Raw genomic sequence first — 22,951 nt, forward strand, 5'->3', positions numbered from 1 at the left:
TGTTTCCAGTCTGTTCATGCTTCCTACTAATGTATTTTGTTGATTTTGAAGCACCCAGTGTTTTGGCTATGTCTCTGAGCTGATTAAGATTTTTTGGTCTCATGGTGACCTGCTTTAATGGCAGTGAAACTAAATTGGTCTTCATGTTAAGAGACTGCAGCTCCAGACTCCAAATGAAAATTCCACTTCTAGAATGAACTGTAGGACTTTTGATATCTTTCTTGTGCATGAACTAATGATGCAAAAGACATACGGCCAGCCCAGAAACAACTGAGCAGCCAACTGTCCAATATGGATATAAGAACTGACAGTTCTTATGACAGAACAAATTAAAGGTGACAGTCCAATAACTGTCTCACCTCTTTTTTTGTCTTGGGCCGTGGGCAGGCCGCAATTGCTGCCATATTATCCAACTGTGGACGCACCTGCCCACCACCCAAGTGGTACCCCAGATACCAAACCTCCCTCGGACCAACTGTGAACTTCTTTGGGTTGGCTGTGAGCCCCACACATCTCAGGGACTCGAGTACGGTCCCTACCTGCTCCACATGCTGGTCCCAGGTTTCACTATGAGTGACGACTTCATTCAAATATGCATCCTGTCCATGAGCCACAGAAACTTAGTGGGGGCTCCAAACAACCCGAAATGTGGAAACCGTACATACTGCCAGTAGCCTTTGGTCAAATCCAGTGTTGTGAAAAAAGGAGGTTGTCGACCCGAGGCATAGGATAAGTGTGAAATCATGAGACATCACTCACCTTGCAATAATCAACACAGAAGTGTCCAGACCCATCCTTCTTACACACCAGCACAATGGGGCTTCTCCGTGCACGTTAGATTCTTCTATTACTCTCATCTCCAACACAGCATGTAATTCAACCTACACTGTACCCTGGCAATCAATAGGGCCGATAATACAGTGGCACTCTTGGAGACTCCCGATTCCATTACGGTGGTGAACAAGATTTGTCTGCCCCGGCAGGGGAAGAACACATTTGTAAAGTGCTTTTGCAACTGGGCAACATCTGCTCTCTGGCCTGGCAAGAGATTGTCATCACAAAGGACCAAAGGACTAAATCATCTCTCTTGATCACCGGGATAATCAGTGAGATGGGGACCACCTCTTTTCATGCTTTTAGGAGGTTGAGGTGGTATATCTGCTTTGTGCTGCCCCTGTCAGGTCACATGACTACATGGTGAACAGCCTGCCATGTAACCACAAAGAGCCCTCACCACTTGGCCAGCAATTTTGACCTGGAAGAAGCAAGTAATATGAGTATCTCAAAATGCGAATTGCCTCAGTTCAGTCCCTATTGTACATGCGCTGTTGCTGTTCCTGCGCCTCTAGCAGATTCTCCCATAACTTCCACAATGTGAAGAGTTTTCCCTGCAAGCTGAGGACATACTGGACCACTTTGTTCTGTTGTTTGGACATTCATCCCAGCTTTCTTTAACTAGGTCCAGAAAACCAAGAAGTTGCATACTAATAAATAAATAAAAGGGAGAAAATCCCCTGGATGCCTATCATTTTCCTTCTTATACATTTGGATGGTGGTTTTTGCTGCTTGGACTCAAGTTTGTGACTATACTCACAAATGGCGTCCCATTATCATTGCCTGCCTGCTCCAAAAAAGCTGATACAGTTTCAATAAATAATTCTAAATGTGCCTGTCGAAACACTGGAAGAACAATGGAAACTTTCAGACTGTTGGTGGGGCAAATACAATTTTGACCCAGTAACCTGTTTGGTGAAATTGTTCAAAACCCTCAAGGGCGAAACTCTTTATTCACTGGGGGTACGATATACCCAATATGGATGAAATTCAGAGACAACGTTTGTGCACAACTTCACAAAAACATCTCCAGCGATGCAGAAGACTGACCCCTCAGTGGATTTTCTGTGATTTGGTGGAATCTACATGAAAAAACTGGGAGTATTGCGCAATGCTTGATGCTACGGGTAGGGAACAACACATCATTTTAAAAATGCACCAGTCTACTTGGAAACATGTGGCGGAGTATTTTGTGGTCCTTGAATTGAATCAGGGAAAATAGGTGACAAAGAAACAAGCAACAGTTGATTTTTTCTTTGGAAAGACCGGGCTAAGCTGGAACTTGCTTTTAAGCAGATAGATAGGTTGTTTTATGGTGCAGACACAAGGCTGACATTGAAAAACCTGAACCTGAACTGTCAACCTTTCTTAATGAAAATACGGATCTGGTCCTGTTGACAAAATTCCACAAGACAGAATAGAACAGGCCACATCATCCCCCCCCCCCCCCCCCTCCACACACACACACACACACACACACATCCAGACACCCTACCTTCATAACAGTTTTACAAAGGAAGACGCTTTCAGCAACAGCAGATCACACAGATAGGCAGACAGAAATCATGGACCAGTCTGAAAATGCTTACGCAGCCCCAGAGACTCTGTATGACAATGCCACAGACCAGTTTGGCATTGATGTGCCCTGGTGTATCCCAGGTTGTTGGGTGGCACAGATTCATAAAGAAATGGAATGACCAGGACTGATCCTGGAGCCATAACAGACAGACGGTGTATTAATAATCATCCCAGTCAGAGACAAGACCATACTTTTTCCTACAGAACTCTGACAGTCAGGTTCAAATGTTGTTTGTACATGATTAAGATTAAACACTGATGATGGAGGTAGTAGGGCTCAATCCACCAGCGCAAAGAGTTAAAGGCATCGTTAAGGGAACTTTATAAATTTTGGAAGCTGGTTCCACAGTAGTGGGGCTCTGTAGGAGAAAGTTCTACCACCTTTTAGGTTTTTGGAAATTCTCGGGATTACCAAGTATCCTGCGTCTTGAGAACGGAGCGACCTTGTGGGCTTATAAAGTAGGAGTAGGTTGGTTATGTACACTGGTGCACGCCCATGCAGAGCTTTAAAAGTCAGGAGCAAAACCTTGAAATCTATCCTATACTTAATGGGTAGCCCGCATCTCCGCTTGCCTGAGGGACATCCAGAGCTGGATGGACAATCACCACCTGAAGCTCAACCCGGGAAAGACGGAGCTAATCTTTATTCCTGCTCTAACCTCTCCCCTCCTTGATTTTTCCATTTCCCTAGGGGACACCTTAGTGACATCATCACCCTGTGCCAAGAATCTCGGCGTGGTGATGGGCAACAGGTTGTCCTTCTCCAAGAACATCGCAGTGGTAAGCCGGGTGTGCAGATTTTTCCTGTATAACATCCGGAGAATCCGCCCGTTTCTCACCACCCACTCAACCCAGCTCCTGGTCCAAGCAATGGTACTATCCCGTCTGGACTACTGAAACTCTCTTCTGGGTGGACTACCGGCATCTGCCATCAGACCCCTGCAACTCATTCAGAATGCTGCAGCTCGTCTGGTCTTCAACCTCCCCAGCATACCTCCACAAGATCTTCAAATCCTACATGCCAGCCAAACCCCTCCGTTCTGCTACCTCAGGACGCCTAGCACCTCCCCCTCTTCACACCTGCGCTTCCCGATCACGTCTCCTGTCTGTTCTGGCCCCACAATGGTGGAATGACCTCCCCGTGGAGGTCAGAACAGCTGAGACCCTGACCCACTTCAAGCGACAACTGAAGACTCACCTCTTCAGGCTGCACCTCTCCCCATCCCTCCCTACCTCCCTGTAATCTCTAAATTGACTGTAAGCTTAAGGTTGTAACTAGGTAGCTGTTTTGTAGGTGACTTAGTTAATGCACTCATCTTAACTACTTCTTGCATTTTTGTATAGACTGCGTTGTTGCTGTTCTTGTTTGTGTTAGTGTTAATCAGTTTAACCTACAGGGTCCAAGTTGAACTATGCGGTTGTTCCCTGCACTTGGAATGGTACTTCTCTCTAGGGTTTTTGACACACTTGTTCCTGGTTATGGTTATACACTTTTTTCTACGTCGCTCTGGATAAGAGCGTCTGCCAAATGCCTGTAATGTAATGTAATGTAGCCAGTGAAGCGATGCTAGCGCTGGAGTAATGTGCTCACACTTCTTAGTTCTGGTCAAGATACCAGCAGCTGCTTTCTGCACAAGCTGGAGACTCTTTAACAAGTTATTAGGTCAGCCAGATAGCAGGGCATTACAGTAATTTAGCCTAGATGTAACAAAAGCATGGATCAATTTTTCTGTGTCCCCAACTGATAGGAAATGCCTGATTTTAGCGATGTTGCCTAACTGAAAGAAGGCAATTCTGGATATGTTTTTTATATGCGTGTCAAGCATAGATCAGGATCAGTGGTGACACCATGGTCTTTAACAACCATATTAGGTTCAGCCAAACAACATCACAATTTAAGGTGAGAGTAGACATTTTCTCCCTTAATATTTTGAGACCTAAAACCAACATTTAGGTCTCATCCGAATTCAGGAGCAGAAAATTAGAAAGCATCCAAACCTTGATATCTACAATACAGACCTCTTACCATGAAAACGGCAGTGCTTCGCCAGGTTTCATTGAAATATAAATCTGTGTATCGCCCACATAACAGTGGAACTCTATGCCATGTGGCCATATAATATTTCCAAGTGGTAGCATAAATAGTGAGAAACGTACTGGTCCTATTACGGATCCTTCTGGAATATTGTATTTCAGTTTTGAGAAGCTGAACTCTTCTTCTTTTAATATAACAAACAGTTTCCTGTCACATAGGTACGATCCAAACCATGCGCATGCCTGTCCATGAAGTCCAACACAGGCCTGTAGTCTGTCCAATAGAATTCCATGATCAATTGTGTCAAAAGCTGCACTCAGGTCGAGATCATTAGTAACCTTGATAAGTGCGGTTTCTGTGCTGTGGTGGGGTCTAAACCTGGATTGGAATATTTCAAGGACACCGTTTGAGCTAAGGTATGCGCTAAGTTGCTTAGCAACAGTTTTCTCAAATAATTTTGATAAAAATTGAATGTTTGAAATAGGTCTAATTTTCAATTTTATCAGGTTTGAGGTTTGGTTTCTTCAATAATGGCTTAATAACTGCCACTTTTAGTGACTCAAGTACATATCCTGTTGCTAGGGATGTGTTAATTATTTTTAGTATGTGCTGGCGTACTACAGGAAAGAGTTCTTTAACCCAATTTGAAGGCATGGGATCGAGCAGACAGGTAGTCGGTTTTGAGGACATAACTAGCTCAGATAACTGTTTTAGATAACTAGCTCAGATAACTGACTTGTAAGTGTGGGGCTAAATTTTCCCTTAATTATTTCCTTCTTTGCCTCCACCTCCTCTACCAACATCACCGTTTCTTCCACAGTCCAATTCGGCTTTCTTTTCACATCCATTTGACTAACATTAGACAACAAGGGAGCTTTCATAATGAGGGTGTGTTTAACTTTATTGAAAACTTCTGTTGAACACATTTCCCAAAAGCTGATTGGTTCTTCTCTCTTAGCAATTTCGGCAATTGATGACATCATCTTAATCCTTTTATTTGCAGCACCTGTGATTGTCGCAAAAACACACTTAAGCGTTACTCTTGAGAATGTCTCCATGGACATATGGACAAGTGTAAGCTGCTTGATAACTATGTTTTACCGACCACTTTAAGCAAAGAATGATTTCACTCCAAAGTAAGCTCTTATGAGATTCTTAAGTGTAATTATTAAGATGTTTGATACATACGGCCCCTGGTCTCTAATAGCCTCAATTTTCTGATTGAAAAAGTTCATAAAGTCATTGCTGCTAAGATTGGAAGGATAAGTTGAAAACTCTGATGATTGTTTTTTAGTTAATTTTTCCACAGTACTAAATAGAAATTTTGGGTTATGTCTGTTTTGTTAAATTAGTTTTGAAAAAAAGGCAGATCTTGCAGAAGCAAGAACTTGCTTATACTGAAGAAGGCTGTTTTTCCATGCAAGATGAAATACTTCTAGCTTTGTTGACTGCCATTTTCGCTCCAATTTTCTAGTAGACTGCTTCAGGGCCCGGGTGGTGTCGTTGTACCATAGAGTGTGGTTTTTCCAACTAAGGTTTCTTCTTTTAAGAGGGGCACCAACACCAAGAGTGTTTCTGAGAGTAAGGGTTAACTGGTTGGTCCAGTGCAGCTTCATCAGCCTTTTCGTCAGCCTTTTCTTCACTGGAGAGGAATAACTCCGGAAGCATATTTATAAACTTTGGAATGACCTCAGGGTTTACTGATCGGCTGTAGTAATGTCTAGGTTCTAATACAGGTGGACCGATGCCTTAATATTAAATGTAATGAGGAAATGATCGGATAGTATAGAGTTATGAGGTGCGACGGTAAGATTTACCACACTAATACCATGGGACAGAATTAAATCTAAGGAATGGCCATGGTACGTAGGCTCGCAAATATTCTGTACAAAATCAACAGAGTCAATAATAGGGGCAAAAACTGTTCCTAGGGGGTAAACTTTTTTATCCACATTTATGTTGAAATCACCAACGATTATGACCATATCTGCCGAAATTGCAAGGTGTGACAAAAAATCAGAATAAGGCCCAGGTGGCCTGTAAACAGACACAAGAAAAAAGGACTGGCTGCTATCACTTATTTTAGCTAGATCAGGCTGTACACAGTTCATAATAAGGACTTCAAAAGAGGAGAATGTATATCCACGCTTAGGCGCTAAACTCAATATGGACTGATAAATAGCTGCAACACCTCCCCCTCTGCCTGATGGACGTGACACCTGAGTACTTATGGTCTGTTATCAATTAGGTTACAAGATCTGCTTTTGGAGCGAGTGATCTAACATTTAATAGTCCAATTTTTAAGAATGATTCACAATAGTTAGTAGCAACGTGACGTGTTTTTATGACATTGATGTTGTCCACATCAATACCACAGTTAGCTTTTCGTTTGGCATAGATGCGTGGAGCAGACACAGTCTCAATATCGCAGATACTAGTTTCTAGTTCAAGGCTTTTGGATAAATAATATTTCTGTTGGCTAGCTCTGAAACACACCTTGTAGACAAAGGCGTAGGGCCATATGTCTGGGACACAGGTATAGAGAAACGAGCAGGCAAACACCTAGGGTTAGATGCCTGCAGCCTGGCTGGCGCCCTGATGGAGTGTCAGGATCTGGCCTTACTAAGGCTAGCAGCTATATTATTTGATAGGACATGAGAACCTCTCCAGCTCTGGTGGAGTCCGTCTCTCTTCAGTAGGCCAGGCCTTCCCCAGACATTAGGCCAATTATTAATAAACCCTATGTCACTAGATGAGCACCACTCCGACAGCCAGTGATTTAGCGACGATAGTCTATTGTAGACCTCGTCGCGCCTACGAACTGGAAGCGGGCCAGAGCATACAACAGGCAATTATTATTGAAACCTCATTATCACACTGTCAGCTAGAAGTGGATCGATTTGCTGAAGTTCTGATATCATTGCTATTAGGCAATTGAAACCGTCTAACTGGGCTAAAGACAACACCCAGCTACTGCTAGCTGCCAGCTAGCTGAGAGCCAGGCTAACCAGCCCCCCGCGTCGGGAAGTGCTGTCCCATGACCTGCTTGTCTTCCATGGTTGCTGGGGCTAAAAGACCGCTGCTACTAAATCTCAGCGGGCTCTTTCCAAGCCCGGGCCTGTAAGTGTCCGTCTTTGCTCTTTATGGGATTTGCCTCCCCTCCTCCCCTTTCCTGGTTACAGCTGATCAGGTCCCTGATCTCAGTTCAACCTTGCCACCGACAACATCATAGCTCCACTCACCTCCCCTCCTGACTGTTTCGGCTGTTGCCAGCCTCTGCCAAAAGATCGCTGAACTTGAAGGTTGAAGGAAGGATATCAACGCTCCATCAAATAAAAAAAGGCGAGGAACACTTTGATTCCCTCCTGCTGGTTGCGGCGTCCCGGGTAGCTGAAAACACCACCATCCTGTGGTCCGGCGCTAACGCCAACAACATCCTATCAACCCCGGTGGAGGATCCCTGGCCGAGGATGAGAGCTAAACCCAAATCCATCGCCTGCTCAACACCCTGTGCTCCAAACCCCTGGATTGGTTAAACCTTCCTCCCCTTTTCACCAAGATCTGCAGCCTGGTCCCTCTCACTTATCCACCATTCCAGGAGCGGCTGATGTCCAGAGACGGGAGACTCAGCGTCAGGCTCCATCCCAACGCCACCCTACTAGGCCGCCAGTGGCCCGTGGAGCTACTGTCCTCTCCCGCCGCCTCCATCAGCCGGAGCCGACCCCTCCTCCTTCGATACTCATTATTGGTGACTTGATAGTCAGAAATGTGAGAGTCAATGGAGCTCTTGGGCTGCCTCCGAATAGTCTAAAAAATTATGCCCTATATCTTTTCCTAACCACTTTTCCTTGACCTCGATGGAAAACGTCATGAGGTCAAGAAAAGATGTGAAGGAGAATTCATAAGGAGTTAGGAAAAGACAACGCTGTGCTAAGAGAATCCGACTGCACTTACGCTAGACTACGTAATTATGTGACGGCGGATGTTATTGACGTGGTGAAACTACCAGAGGTGGGTAGATTAGCCAAAAACTGTACTCAAGTAAAAGTATTGTTACTTTAAAATAATAATGACTCAAGTAGAAGTAAAAGTAGTCATCCAAATAATTACTTGAGTAAGAGTAAGAAAGTATCTTGTGAAAAGACTACTCAAGTACTGAGTTACTTCATATAATCTGATTTAATGTTGAAATAAGCAGAGCAAGATGAACGTAAAAATCCAAATGTCCAAAATATAAAATTGTAAATGCTTGTCCAATATAAATAAACAAAATATAAAATAGCCATGTGCAAATTCAAATATGGCCTAAATCATATCCCTTTAAATAAAACAATACACAGGAGGTTTGTCAGAAGAGGAGGATTTTCGCTTTCTGTTGTACTCTATTAAGTCTGTATACCTCATCAGTTTGTTGGGGTAAACCCTTTGTTGACAAAAAATATCAATGAGGCTACAGGGGATTTATCCATTAAAATAGACTCATCATCACAACAAAGAGGAACCTGCTCAAATTCAAACAGAAACTTTATATGTGGAAAACATAATGCTTTGTCGCACCATTATTGTACCTTATGATGCACTTATCCACAATATTCCAAAGTCCCATGATGCCTTGCACGGGATATGTGCAGAACTTCCGGTTTAGCGTAAACAAACTTTATGTATGCTATGCAATGTTCCAGCGCTCACGTCATGACTGTTGCATGCTTCACAAAAACTATTACACTACTAACTAACGCTTACATTAGTGTGAAATATCCACATTCATACCAGTAACCTATTTAAACACACTCAATTTCAAAAATAACGTATATAACCGAAGTATTTTGAACAATAATAGCCTACTTACATAGCAATGATGAAATCTTATCTGTGTTCAGTAGATGGAGACAGAGACAGTAAATCAACAATACAGTTCAATCCGCTTCTGTTTTGCTCCAGAAAACGATGTTAGCTAGGTCTATCAGCAAACATGCGGCTTAGCTATGCCCAGAAGTCCTCAATAATAATAGTATTTCCCAAGAAATTACGAATAATAGTTGACCACGTTTCGTGAGTGAATGCATAAGTGCGATGATAAGAAAAATTTCGGTTACGCTGACCTAAAAAACGCTATTCCAAAAGCAAAATTAGACATGTTATACATCGTTAGAAAGCTTATACTCTCACCTACTGAATAAATGAATTGTCAATCAAGCCAGACTGTACTAAAAAGGGCGACAACGCCGTAAACAAGGCGTGTGGTATAACAGTTTGAACGTGAGGCCAGGGGTGTTCTCCCTCCTACGAATCACCCGCCGTTGTTTCAGCCATTGTTGTCGCCCAATCATCCTTCTGTGTGCTGTGACTGGCTACGTTTGATTGGTGAAATGGAGTCAACATTCTTAAGTTTCAAACATGTTGAATTAAAAACATCATCTGGCTGAAAACGTCTCATATCCCTTTTTCTTGAAAGACAGACTTCTGTGTTATGGTTAATATGCTGATTATGATCTGATTATAAGCCTATGCATATAATAGCTTAAGAACCACCACACAACTCAGCCATGCTGATTGTTTGTTTTCATGAACGGCCGAATGGTGCATCGCTTTAAATGTTGCTGCCGCAAGGAAATGTGGGACGGCATTATCTCCTTTCCTTTCGGAAAGGACAATCCAGTGTGCCCTATGCTAAAGGAGTTAAGAAAGGAAGCATTGAAGCACCTTTCCTTACATTTAGAGAATTCGACTGGCTCTTATCATGGCTGCCACTTAGATACTTCCAGGTCATTTCACTCAGTTAGGAACCTTCATAAGCAAAAAAGACTACTTGGACGCAGCCATACTCTCTTTTTCCCAGGTGCTATTGTGCAGGACATCGCTGAAAAAGTCCCAGATATTATAAAATCCTACCCTGAGGTTGATAGGATCATATTGCACATTGGTTCAAATGACACTCCAAAACAGCAGCCTGAACTGTTAAAACGTGACTTTGTCCATCATTTTAATGTCCTAAAACAGTCCCATGGCATTGTTTACATCTCTGGCCCAACCCCCACTCTCGGTTGCAGAATGGGATGCTTCAGTCGACTGCTCAGCCTCAACACCTAGCTCTTGTCTGCATACGACACCCACAGTGTGCAATTTATTGACAATTTTAATCTTTTCTGGCAACGTGATCATCTTTTCGGGGGAGATGGTCTCCATTTAAATAAAGCTGGCACGCTTTATTTATTTATTTATTTTTTGGCCCTCTCTGCTAACCTGGTATACAGTATCTACCATTCTCATGCTCTCATGTCCACATGCCCATCACGTCATCACAGTGTGCCCATCCCTCAGTCCAGTCGTGTTGACCGGTCTGTCAGGGATTGGTGTACCCCTGGTCTTAGTCCCTATCACAATGGTTCCACCTCGTTCACTGTTACATTTTCTATTGGACTCGGACCATCTAATGACATTTTCAACATCCTTGTCAGGGTTAGTAATAGTGCAACTTTTTGTGGTGCAACTGCACACCCAATCAGGAAAATCGCTTGTACCCGTCTGGTACCATAATTTCAACACAGATTGGCTATCACCGTCCTCAAGCAATTTTAAGGAGGTCTGCGACGGCCTGATTTTGATGCAACTTATATCAGAGCCTACGCGACCAAATTTTAAAGATTTAACTCGATCGACTTTGATTGATTTAATGTTAACAAATAGACCACACAAGTACGCTCTAAGTGGTGTCTTTCCTTTGGATTTTTTTCTTCTACAGGAGACATGTCTGACCTCAGCTCTAGGTCATTCACAAATTCTCCAAAACCCAGAGCATTGTTTACATTTAGGGAATTTACAGTGAAAGAGGACCTATCAGAATTGAAACGCATAGATGTGAATAAATCCACTGGAGAGTATCACTTAGAGCCAAATCTTTTGCGTCTCGCAGCCCCAGTGACTGCACATTCGGTAACTAATATTTTTAATTTGTCATTATCGACTGGGTCTATTCCCAGTGTACGGAAAGCTGCTCATGTTCTTCCATTATTCAAGGGTGGTGATGCCAGTTCAGTAAACAGCTATCGGCCCATCTCAAAATTGTCTTGCCTGGCTAAGATTTTAGAATCACTTGTTAAGCAAGAACTATGCAGCTTTTTAACTTTCAACAATATTTTAAATTCACAGCAATCTGGCTTCAGGCCTAGTCATAGCACCATTACAGCAACTTCATTGATTATAAATGATATAGTAACAGCATTGGATAATAAACAAAAATGTGCAGCCCTATTTATCGATCTAGCAGAAGCTTTTGATACGGTAGACCATACAATCTTAATAAAAAAGTTGTCCTTCATTGGACATTGGACTCCATTAGCCTGTTCGTGGTTCCAGGATTACCTTTCTAATAGAACTCAAGCTATTATGGTTGGGGATGTGAAGTCTCAATTTTTAGAAGAAAGGAGTACTCCAAGGATCCATACTTGTACCAATTTTATTTACTGTCTATATAAATTATATTGCTAGTAATATAGCAAATTGTAAGGCTCATTTTTATGCAGATGACTCAGTGCTTTACTCCTCAGCACCAACGGGCACCCAGGCTCTTACATACTGACAATCTGCTTTTAATGTTATACAGCAAGCTCTGGTCTTAAACTCATTTTGAATACTGAAAAAACTAAGTACATGATCTTTTCTACACGGAATACAACTATGCCAAATGCTTCCATATCTTCATTGACTGGTGCTCAAATTGAGCAAGTTCAATACTACAAATATTTAGGTATCTGGCTGGATCATGATTTCTCTTTTAAAACTCATGTGGCCAACTTGTCCAAAAAAATTAAAACTAAAATCGGGTTTCATTACAGAAATAGATCCTGTTTTTCATTGGAAAACAAGAAGAGGATTGTGCAGGCGACAATCTTACCCATATTTGATTATGGGGATGTCCTGTACAGGCATGCCTCTAACAGTACTTTAAGACCCTTGGATGCAATTTATCATACCACATTACGCTTCACTTCATTACGCTTCATCATTTCCGAACACATCATTGTGCTTTATATAGTTCAGTAGGGTGGTATTCTCTTCATTATAGAAGGAAGCAACTTAGCATTTTATTTATTTATAAAGCCTTGCTAGGCAAACTTCCTCTCTACCTGACCAGGCTTCTGTCCATCAAAATCGCATCGTACCAGATCTCAAGATTGGATTACGTTAGAGGCACCCAGAACTAGAACAAATCTGGGTAATACCACTTTTAGCGCATTTGCGCCTTATATGTGGAATAAATGTCAGGATACACTAAAGCTATATTGCCTTATCTCGATCAAGTCCTTCAAGAAACTAGTGATGGATATGATACTAAAAGAGGCCGAATGTACGTGCCTTTAGTGATAAATTAGGACAATCAGATCATTATTCCCTGTCTTATGTACTTTTTATGTTTTTAAAATGTTTTTTCCCTATATTTGCACTTGGTGTATGTGAATTCCTTGTATCTAAACTTTAGGTTACTAACGTAACCCCGGTTCTCTGAAACATCGAGTGGAGAGATCCACCTATGGGGAATGACATCAAGTCATGACTCCTCAGAAGCATCCAATTGCACCAAGTCTGGCTCTGACAGACAGTAGCGCGTCCAATGCTACAGGAGGCACCGTCCTCCTGTAAGAGCATATAGGACACTACAGCGCTACTACTCATCAGCGAACATATTCGCTTCTCATGCGCGGCAAGCAGGGCAGTCTTGGTGGATCTCTCCACTCGATGTTTCAGAGAACCAGGGTTACGTTTGTAACCTAAAGTTCTCTTTCATCATCTCGTTTCGAGATCCACCTATGGGGAGATATGGACAACTCCCAGATTGCCCTATGCTTACAGCTGAGAAATTGTCAGGTCAGCAAGGGCAGCCTCTCCCCTTGAGGGGAGGGCGTGTCTGGCACATCCCATGTAAGGAAGTACTAAACACAAAGCAGGTGAGGGCAGATGCGTGAGCTTCACACAGAGCTCACCACCAGAACTGCGTGGGGTGGGCTACCAGGTGACGTCCTAGCAAAGGTATGTGGAGAAGCCCAGCCTGCAGCTGAACAAATCTCCTGCAAGTAGACCCCATGGAATAGGGCCCAGGATGCAGCCATGCCCCTCGTAGAATGAGCCCTCAGGCCCGAGGAGGGTGCAATCTCCTTTGAGTCATATGCCATAACAATAGCTTCCACAAGCCAATGAGACAGCCGCTGCTTAGAAATGGCTTTTCCTTTGCAGGGCGGGCCCCAGGCGACAAAGAGCTGGTCGCTCTTTCTGAAAGCCTTGGTCCTTGTCATATATGTGTGGAGAGCACGCACAGGACATAGCATATGCAGCCTTTGATCCTCTTGAGAGGGGTAAGGCGGTGGTTAGAAAGCAGCAAGCTCCAACACCACACACGTGAAAGCTGGGAAGCTTTTAGGCATGAAGGCTGGATTGGGCTTAAGAGAAACCCTATCCATATTAGGAGAGAACATTGCGCACGAGGGATGCAGTGAGAGCGTATGGAGGTCACTGACTCGCTTAGCCGAAGCTAGAGAGAGCAGCAATGCTGTCTTGAGAGACAGCAATTTTAACTCTATCTCATTTATAGGCTCGAATGGCCGTAGAGACAGAGCTTCCTGCACCAGTGATAAGTCCCAAGAAGGGATGTGCTTTTTAGCAACAGGCAGAGAACGGCGGGCCCCCTTCATAAACTTGCAAATGAGGGGGTGTTGCCCCACTGCATAGTCTTTGAAACCAACATGACAAGCAGTAATAGCTGCCAGGTAGACCTTAATGGTTGAAAAGGATTTCTCTTTATCCATAAGGTCCTGTAAAAATCACAGCATGTCAGTAACAGAGCACTAGTAAGGCACTGACTGACGAGAGGCACACCATCCCTCAAATACCTGCCATTTATTTTCATAAAGTGTCCTGGTAGAGGGCGCTCTCGCACCTTGAATGGTAGCAGCAACTCGAGAGGGGACCCCTAACACAATAAGGTTATACCTCTCATGGGCCAAGCCCAAAGAGCTATTCGCTCCGGGCGGGGGTGGTGTATTTCACCGTTCGCCTGAGACAGTAGGTCCATGTGTAATGGGAGTGCGCATGGCTGTGCATAAAGGAGAGGGATAATCTCTGCCAGCCACGGTGATTTCGGCCACCTGGGTGTTATCAGGATCAATGTCAAGCGCTGTTCTCTCACTCTGGCTAGAGTGGGAGAGATGAGAGCGAGGGGAGGAAACGCATAAAGGAGCACATCGGGCCACGGATGGGCCAGTGCATCCACGCCGAGAGGCGTGTTCTATTCCCGTAGCGAGAGATACATAAGACAGTGGGTGTTTTCGTGCAAGGCAAAGAGATCTACAGCCGCACGGGCGAATCTCTGCCACAGCATTTCCACAATCTGGGGATGCAGCCACTATTCCCCATAAAGTGGGTTTCCCCTTGACAACGTGTTCAGAATGCCTGGAACATGGGTTGCACGTATCGACAGAAAGTGACGGCTGCTCCAGACCAGCAGTCTGTGGGCTAGACAGTGGAGCTGGAGGGAGTGCGTGCCACCTTGCCGATTTACATATGCAACCGCAGTCGGGTTGTCGCAGCAGATTAGCACATGATATCCCCTTAGATGGGAGAGAAAATATCTGAGAGCTATCCAAATGCTTAGTAGCTCCAGATAATTGATGTGAGCTGAGCGTAGCTGGATTGGCTATGTCCCATTCACAATACGTCCCTCATGAGTGGCACCCCACCCAGAGAGGGACGCGTCTGTTGTCACGACTTTCCTCATGAGAACGATCCCGAGAGGGGTTCCCTGAGTGTAATAATCTGTGTTTTCCCAGTGATGCAGAGTTTGGTAGCACTCGCGTGTCACCGAGAGGCGGCGATGGAGATCGCCCACGGGGCTAAGGTGGAGGGATGAAATCCACTTCATAAAGCCCCTCATTCTTAATAGCCCTATCGGGAGGACCTGAGAGGCTGAAGCCATCAGCCCTTGCAGCCCGAGGCATGTGCGATACTGTACTCTCAAGCCCGGTTTGAACTGAGAGAGACAGATTCTGAGTGATAAAATGCGGTCTGCTGATAGCCAAGTTCGCATTGTCACAGAATTTAGGTCCAATCCAAAGAACGTTACATTCTGGGATGGAGAGAAATTGCTCTTGGGGAGGTTCACTCTGGAACCAAGAGACGACAGATGTGTCAGGACTAGCTGTGTGTCCTGCACAACTCTGACTTTCGAATTGGCGATGATGAGCTAATCGTCAATATAAGTCAGAATTCTGACTCCTGTTTATCTCAACGGAGCCAGACCCGCCTCTACACAAAGACAGAACACCCGTGGGCTTAGGGAGAGGCCGAAGGGTAGAACTGTGATTCGTAGCAAACACCGCGGTGGGCAAAGCGGAGAAATTTTGTGTGAGGAGGATAGATGCCTACGTGGAAAAAGGCATCTTTCAGATCGATTGATGTGAACTAATCGTTCTGACATCTTGAGCATAGAAGAGTGCTGTACGTTAACATTTTGAAGTTGTATTGCCTCAAATGTTTGTTTGGCACCCTGAGATCCAAGATCGGACATAGGGAGCCATCCTTCTTTGGAACCAGGAAGTAGCGAGAATAAAAGCCGTGTTGGGCTTGATCTCGCAGAACCACACAGATTTCTGTAAGAGAGAAGAGATTTCCTCCTCTGAAACATGAGCTGTACTCTCTTTGGTTCGAGAGTAAATGACTCCGTTGAAACGTGGTGGTTTCACTCTGAACTGGAGTCTGTAGCCTTTGGCTATTGTGCTCAGGACCCATTCTGGGGCTGACGCAGCCTGCCAAGCTACGATGTGGCTCGTGAGTGCCCCTGCTGGTGAGGACCGCAGGGAAATTTGGCCGGGAGGAGACATTGAGAGCTCGAATAGCGAGGGCTGAGGACCTGTAGGAAGCCTGGTGAATGGAGGCTGTGAAACGGTCCATCTTATTTGGTAGGGTGGGCTTTGGTGGCGCCAAAAGACCTCCCTGCGTGGGGTTCAGGTGTAGAGTTATGGAGGGTTCGACAACCGGGGGTTCCCCCATGGCGTGGGCATTCATTTCTTTGACTTCTAGGCCGGAAAAGCCGTGCTTGAAGTCAAGGGGGTCCTTCCAGTGGTGCCTCATGTGTTTAGCACAGGCAGGAAGGACTGGGAAAAGCTGTTTCCGAGGGCTCGGGGGAGGGCCTAGGAATTTTCCTGTCATAAACATCCCACTCCTCGTCGGCGGGGTTCTGGAGAGCTGGCCATTCGATGTGCGGGTGGACGACGGCCCGCTCGCACACCTCCAGAAGCACAGTGTGGGGTTGGGCGTTAGCCGTCCCCACAGCTGATGCTAACTGGGCGGAAGGAATGGCGTCCTCCTCGCCTGAGTCACTACACGCAACTGGCGTGTTGTTGTGCTGCGCGTCTTCCTCCAGTACAGGGGTACCGGAGAGGGAGAGGGGAAGGCCCAACATGTCTGGGTCAGACTGGTCAGCCCAGCTCAGGGTCGGAAGGCCTTGCGTGGGCCGAGGGGCCGTAGTGCTATCGTCCTCTTTATCAGAGTCCTCCTGACCGAGGTTGTTGCCGTGGGTAGCAGCGACTCTCAGTCTCCGCCGCCGCAGCCTCCTGGGCAAAGCCAGGCAGTGGCTGCACCTCTCCGGAGTGTCAAGGGCCTCCTGGGCATGTTGAAAACCCAAGCACATGACACAGAGAGGATGGGTATCTTTGGCGGCGATGAGAGCACCGCAAGCGGCCAGGCAGGCTTGCGAGCGTAGCTCTTCGGAGAATTCGAGAGAGACAGGCTTAGAAAGAGCCATGTAGCGGGGAGCTAGCAGGCTGACTAAGCGAATAAAGGCAGCGTGGGCAGCTGGCTTTAAGCACTAACAGGCTAGCGTGGTTGGCTAGGAGTCCTGTTCGGGGTTAGCGCAAGAAAGGAGGTGTATCTAAGGCGTGGGCTGCCCGATACAGAAGGGAGCTAGCGAGTGAGGGCAGCAAGCTAGTAAACTTTATAGCACTGACTGAACTCTGAAACCTTTCACATTCAGCGAAGGCCGATCCGAGGATATGTCCTCCTGCGGACAGTTAAGTCAAAGGGTGTTTGTGAGATACAAGGTCGAGGCTGTGAGCTCAGTTCGGATGATTGCGAGAAGCGAATGTCAACTGATGAGTAGTAGCGCTGCAGTGTCCTATATGCTATTACAGGAGGGCGGTGCCTCCTGTAGCATTGGACGCGCTACTGTCTATCAGAGCCAGACTTGGTGCAATTGGATGCTTCTGAGGAGTCATGACCGGATGTCATTTCCCATAGGTCAATCTCGAAACAAGATTATGAAAGAGAACCAACAGTAGCACCCAGCCCTGTCTTGCTTTGTAGTGACACATTGTAAACAAGCTATTTTGATTGATGGTTCCAATACACTTTCAGCTAGACATCACATTAACTGCAGATAACGTGTTATTTTTAGTCAAGCAGGGAAAGGTGAACTGTTGATATGAACGATCAAAATGAACGTTTGAACGTTTAGCAAGCGGATATGGTCTGGCAGTGGCACCACTCTGCAAACTGAGCAGTTTATCCACAATTATGATACCTGAATGTTGTAAGGCGCCTCGTTTTTTCGCATTGAGCGAAAAGACCTAGCTCTCACACTAATGAGTGCCTCGCTCCTCTTGACTGTCACTAAAAGAAGCTAATGTTAGCACTCAACAGAAACAGGTGTGGTTAGATATACTAAAATTGCCTAGCATCAGCTCGTAACGTTGTAGCGTCCAGTTACGCTATATTAGCTAGCCAACAAGCTAACTAGCAAATTTTGAATCCAGCAAACAAAGGCGGTCACCGTGCATTACCTTCCACGTTGTGCACATATCCCTCGATCCAGTTGCTGTAGCCTTTCAGCAAAACAGCCCGGGGAATCTTGCACTCATTATTTGCCCATTTTTCAACTGCTTCCACTGTTAATGCCAGAAGAGATGAAAGGTTTGTTGTCCACATGGGCACTGCCATGATGACTGATGCCTGTTCCGCCCGCTCTGTCACTGTTGGGGAACTCGTTTAGGATCGTAGACTCTAGCTTCGTTTTGATTTTCAACATGGGCGTGAGGTGAATAAGGGGAATGGTGCAGGAAAGTATGTTCAACTGTGTTCGCCACGAGAGCTTCCCAAAGTAGGATACAATAGCCTAGTGAGGGAGGTACAGGCAAGACACCAAGCTACATATGGGAAAAGAAATAATCCTGCACTCAACCAAATAAAGGTTTTTCAAATAAAGTGAAATAGAGATGTAATACATTTTTGCTGGTGTAAACACCTCACAGCTAGACCAATGAGGGTTTGTAGCTGGAGGGGAAGGCACCGCGTGTTTTCCCTTGGCTGGTGTGATTCAAAACCGGAGATGTTAGTTATTTTTCCTCTGTTCGTAAGAACAGGGCACAATTATACTTAAGAATGCACTGGTTCCGTCGCCACGGGTAAGCTGGGCCTGAAACGGACCAGTAACATTCTTGTTACTCTCCGTTCGCAAACGGGGCTATGCTGCCATCAGAGATATATCTGATCTGTAAATATATCCCTGACTACAGCAAGTAAGCATAACAGTTACTAGGTTTTACTCTCGTAATAATCTGACTCCAAATGAAATTAGAATTTCGGAGTGTGGCACAGTGGGTAAGGAACTGGGCTTGTAACCGAAAGGTTGCAGGTTCGATTCCCGGGTAGGACACTGCCGTTGTACCCTTGAGCAAGGTACTTAACCGAAATTGCTTCAGTATATATCCAGCTGTATAAATGGATACAATGTAAAAAATGCTATGTAAAAAGTTGTGTAAGTCGCTCTGGATAAGAGCGTCTGCTAAATGCCTATAATGTAATGTAGAATTTAAAATTTGGTTTTAACTATACGTGGATCTTGCTGCCCGATCCTCTCACTATTCCAACATAATCCAATACTCCAACGGAAACCCCCGCACCCTCTTCTCCGCTGTTAAAAAACTTCTCAACCCCCCTGAAAATAACACTACATCTGGCTCCCCATCGCTCTGCAACTCCTTCCTAGAGTTCTTCCACACCAAAATCACCAACATACACCAAACTCTCACCTCATCCACACCCCCTTTAGATGAACCACTCCCCACTACTGCTGCCACCGCAGCTTCTCCCCTCCCGGTTTTACCTTCACCCAGATTGACAGTGCTTCGCTCACCAAACTCATTTTCTCTGCCAGATCCGACACCTGCTCATTAGATCCCGCTCCCACTGCCCTGATTAAAGCCTGCCTCCCTACTCTCTGCCCTTACTGCACCAAGCTCATTAACCTGTCCCTGACCCACTGTGCTGTCCCCTCCATCTTCAAAACTGCTGCCGTCACTCCAATCCTTAAAAAACCTGGCCTGGACCCAAACACCCTCTCCAACTACCGCCCCATCTCCAACCTCCCATTCATGTCCAAACTCCTGGAAAAAGTTATTGTTTCCCAACTCCGTTCATACATGTCTGACAATAACCTCTTTGAACCTCTTCAGTCTGGCTTCCAACCTCATCACAGCACAGAAACAGCCCTCACCGAAGTGGTAAATGACCTCCTCTTATATTCTGACTCTGGTGCATATAGCATACTCATCCTCCTGGACCTCTCTGCTGCTTTTGACACACTAAACCACAACATCCTCCTCACCCGTCTGCCTCACCTAGGCATCCCTGGCCCATCTCTCAACTGGTTTCACTCATACCTCACAAATAGGTCAGAATTCATATCTATCCATGGTCACACCTCAGATCTTGTCACTGTCACACAGGGTGTCCCACAAGGTTCTGTTCTTGGTCCCCTTCTCTTCATCATCTATATGCTTCCCCTATAGATTTTTATTTATTTATTTATTTTTTTCTCTGAATTGTATGACTCATTGTATGTATGTATGTACAGTGGGCTCCAGAATTATTGGCACCCTTAATAAAAATGAAGAAAACAGGCTGCATATAATAAATGCCACAGATAATAATCCATATGTTATGTTCAAACATATGGGAAAACTATATACTTTTATTTCAATACATTTACCCTCATGCTTCAATGTTTTTTTATTAAGTAATATATTTTTTCTGAAAACTATAGGTGCCATAATTATTGGCACCCCTAACAATTACTGTAAGTAAAATCAAACAAAATGAAATTGGCAATACAATTTTACTTAATTTAGTTCATCTCAGTCTAAAGGAACTATATGTCACGGTGAGGTGGAGGGTTAGGATCCAAATGCGGAGGGGGAAAAACTCAAACTCCAAAAAAAGGTAAGAACAAAAGACTTTACTAAACAAAAGGGGAACAAAGGGAACAAAAGGCCTCGCAGGGCAACTCTTCAAAATAAGGAAACTTCAGAACCACAGAGAACATAGGAAAACCAAAAGTCCGTAAAGCACGTGGAAACAGAACAGGGCAGGAACACACAGGGCAGGAACAGGATCAGAAACACAACCGAACAAACTAACTAACAACGAGCAAGGATCCAGCACTGAGTTCAGGAGACGGGAAACTTAAATAGGCAGACACAGACGAGACACAGGAGGGCACAATGAACAATCAGGCCACAGAGAGGGAAGGGAAAACGAGACACCCAGCAAACAATAATGGGATAATTGAAAACAATAATACAATTAAACAGGACACAAAACAGAAGTGCCGCCATCTGGCGGCCCAACAAGGAAACACAGACAGGAAAACACAGAACCATGACACTATATTGTGTCATTCCATCACTTCCCGTATCACTAGAGAATAAAAATGAGGTAACAAGCATACAAAATCCCTTTGTCATCCATCAGCATGGGAAAAGTCAAATAACTGTCAATTCAGAAGAGACCAATGGTAATTTACCGTCACAAGTCTGTTAATGGGTACAAAAAAAGACATACACGGTTAAACATACCACTTAGCACTGTAAGTCAATAATAAAAAGGTGTAAAACATGTGGAATGGTTGCAAATTTGCCAGGAAGAGGAAGCAAGTGCATGGTGTCCCCACGGACAGTGAGGAAGATGGTGAGGGGGTCCATTTATAACCCAAGGATCACTGTTTAAGTATTGCAGAGATTGGTTTGTTTCTTGCGGTCAACAAGTCTAAGAAAAACATAAAATGGCACCTCCATACCAACTAACTCTTTGGAAGGGCAGGACAAAGACAACCCTTACTGAGCACAATAAACAAAACCAAGAATCTGGAGCTTGCCAAACCTCATTGGAATTATGACTGGAAGAGAGTGCTATTGTCAGATGAGACCAAAAATTGAACGTTTTGGCCATACACACCATCGACATGTTTGGCGGCAAAAGCACCTCATACCTACTGTCAAATATGGAGGTGGGTCATTGATATTTTGGAGATGTTTTGCTGGCAGTGGTCCCGGGGCACTATTTTAGATCAATGGCACAATTAATTCAACAAAGTACCAGGAAATTCTGGCAGAAAATGTGGCTGTCTCTGCTAAGAAGCTAGGACTTGGTCATAGGTAGATTGTCCAGCAGGACAATGACTCCAAGCATACATCAAAATCTAAACAGAAATGCTTAAGTGAAATCAACATCAATGTTTTCCAATAGCTATCTCAGTCTCCAGACTTAAATTCCATCAAAATCCTGTGGTCTGAACTGAAGAGGGGGTGTCCATAAGCGCAAACCCAAACATATCAATAATTCTGAAAAGTTCTACATGGAGCAATGGTCAAAAATCTCTAAACTTAACACAAATTATAGGAAAAGACTCATGGCTGTCATCTTTGCCAGGGGTGTTTTCACAAAGCATTAAACCAGGGGTGCCAATAATTGTGGAACCTGTCTTTTGGGGAAATTTTTTTTTTTTAATTAAAAAATTTAAGAATTTTGGTTGATTCCAATGAATCATTAATCAAGCACACTAGCTTACAGATGTTGGAAAATAAAGCTTATTTCAATAACTATTATTTTTTAGTTTAGCCATTTTTTTTTAAAGATTTTTTGTGCATATTTATCAAGGGTGCCAATAATTCTGGAGCCCACTGTATGTATGTATCATGCATTGTAAAGCGTCTTTGAGATAATGAAAAGCACTATATAAAATACATTTATTATTATTATTATTATTATTATTATTATTATTATTATTATTATTATTATTATTATTAAGAGGAATAAAAAACATAAGACAATACTATTATCTATTATAAAACTATTATGTTACCTATATATTCGATTTTACTTTTGAATTGCTTTGTTATTATTTTAAATCTCTGTGTTTTATTTTTAAATATTTCTTGATGTCTTCATAAATATAAATGTGTAATACTTCAGTAGTTACAGAATGTAGGAATTTTGTCAAAATTTTGTTGAAAAGCACATTTGTATCTAGGTTGCAGGAGGACAATTTGTAAGAAACCCCTCAGATACATTAAACGGTGCGTTGAGGTCACCAACAGGAAGAAACCAAAACTTATCACATCGAGGTCACCAACTGTAAGAAACCCCTCCGCAAACCAAACAGCGGAAGTATCTGAGTGGCAA

The 22,951-nt window shown here is 44.1% G+C and overlaps 2 pseudogenes; both read right to left on the reverse strand.

The window, feature by feature from the left end:
* Positions 1-5,440: 5,440 nt before the first annotated feature.
* LOC135233071 (uncharacterized) lies at positions 5,441-8,155 on the reverse strand (annotated as a pseudogene).
* Positions 8,156-13,413: 5,258 nt separating this feature from the next.
* Positions 13,414-16,567, reverse strand: LOC135239611 (uncharacterized; annotated as a pseudogene).
* Positions 16,568-22,951: the final 6,384 nt, after the last annotated feature.

This window comes from Anguilla rostrata, chromosome 1 (assembly GCF_018555375.3).
Source record: "Anguilla rostrata isolate EN2019 chromosome 1, ASM1855537v3, whole genome shotgun sequence".
In the NCBI taxonomy this organism is placed as follows: domain Eukaryota; kingdom Metazoa; phylum Chordata; class Actinopteri; order Anguilliformes; family Anguillidae; genus Anguilla; species Anguilla rostrata.